General features: G+C 40.6%; 1 protein-coding gene across 1 annotated transcript in view; it reads left to right on the forward strand.

Moving 5' to 3' along the window:
- Window positions 1–1,418, forward strand: part of CNTN5 (contactin 5) — a 1,308,168-nt gene that overhangs the window by 348,798 nt on the left and 957,952 nt on the right. The gene's annotated exons all lie outside the window — the stretch shown is intronic.

Genomic DNA, 1,418 nt, shown 5'->3' on the forward strand with positions numbered 1-1,418 from the left:
AGTGCCGCATAGAGGGGGAGGATCACCTCCTTGGACCTGCTCGAGATGCATCTGTGGATGCACGACAAGGTGCAGTTGGCCTTCCTAGCAACCTCCCCACATTGCCGACTCATGTTCATCTTGGAGTCAATAATGACTCCCAGATCCTTTTCCACCTCCGTGCTGACAAGACATATAATTGGTGCGGGACCACTGTAAGAATATGGATGAGTAGATAGATAATTCCAGACTTCCCTTTCCCCAACCCCAAAATAGATAACACTCTTTATAATGTAGAGAATAACATGGTATATGGTAAATGGGGGGGGGGGAGAACCACTCTAGAGTACTTATTTGGATCTGGTTTTTAAAGAGGTACATAGCAGTGTGCCCTCCAACCCTCTCCAGTCCTCCTGCTGCTCTGAATGAGGCTCTTAAATAAAGAGGAGAAAAAAAGTAACAAACTATTCTGAAGCAACATATCATTTTCCATTGTGCCATGCCACTCTAATAACCATACTACTGTCCTGGGTCAGCACCAGAGGTTAGAACTTGAATTGTAAAATACTTCTGATTCAACTAATCATTGCAGAGGGAATGGGGAACAGATTCTTTTTCTATCTGCAACTTCAACGGAACCACTAGTCAGAGCCACTAGTTGGGGATGTGCTTAGGGGATGTCTCTCTCTCTTGAAAGAGAATAGGGCAACTTCTTAATAAGAGGAGGCCTGATAATTCAACAAATTGTCTTCTGGAAGCTCAAAAGGCCATGCTGAGTGAAAACGCTTCTGGGTGTTATCCTCCACTACCTGTCAGACTAGTGACTAAAATTGAAGCTTGTTTATCCCAATAGAGCCTCCCCTGGGTTAATTAACTGGATTCTCCATGTATCATTCCTAAAGTTGCCCTGCATGCACCCTCCAGTAGCCTGAGGCTTATATTTAACTGGCTGAGTTATATCTACTGTTTTGGCAAATATTTTAGCAAACTATCAGTAAAAAGATGTATACGTTATGTGCTATATAAATACCCCAATTTACTGGACAGTTATGTTTGGTTTGAATGTTAAGTGGCATGAATATTGCTCAGGTGCAAGATACTTGATAAAGCAAAAAAAGAAAATCCTGTGCTATAGTTCTGTATTTTAGTCAGGAAGATAAACTTTTATTCTAGGTTCTGCATGTGTTCCTTTTAACTTTTAGTTCTTGTGATGAAAGGGACTATTTCAAGGATTTTTTTTAAAGACTGTATTCTTCTCTTTACTGCAACCCACAGCCATATACCCAGAGTTATCCTTGCATTGGAGCTCAAAAGTTAAGCAAGGTTGCACATTGCTAGCATTTTGATGGAAGTCTTCCAAGGATCGTATAAGGTTCTGTGGAAAGCATTGATTTTTTTTTTTTTTTTCCCTAAATCAATGTCTATGCATCATATCGGAA

This window comes from Gavialis gangeticus, unplaced genomic scaffold (assembly GCF_001723915.1).
Source record: "Gavialis gangeticus isolate Ggan-Ray unplaced genomic scaffold, GavGan_comp1, whole genome shotgun sequence".
NCBI classification, from domain to species: domain Eukaryota; kingdom Metazoa; phylum Chordata; order Crocodylia; family Gavialidae; genus Gavialis; species Gavialis gangeticus.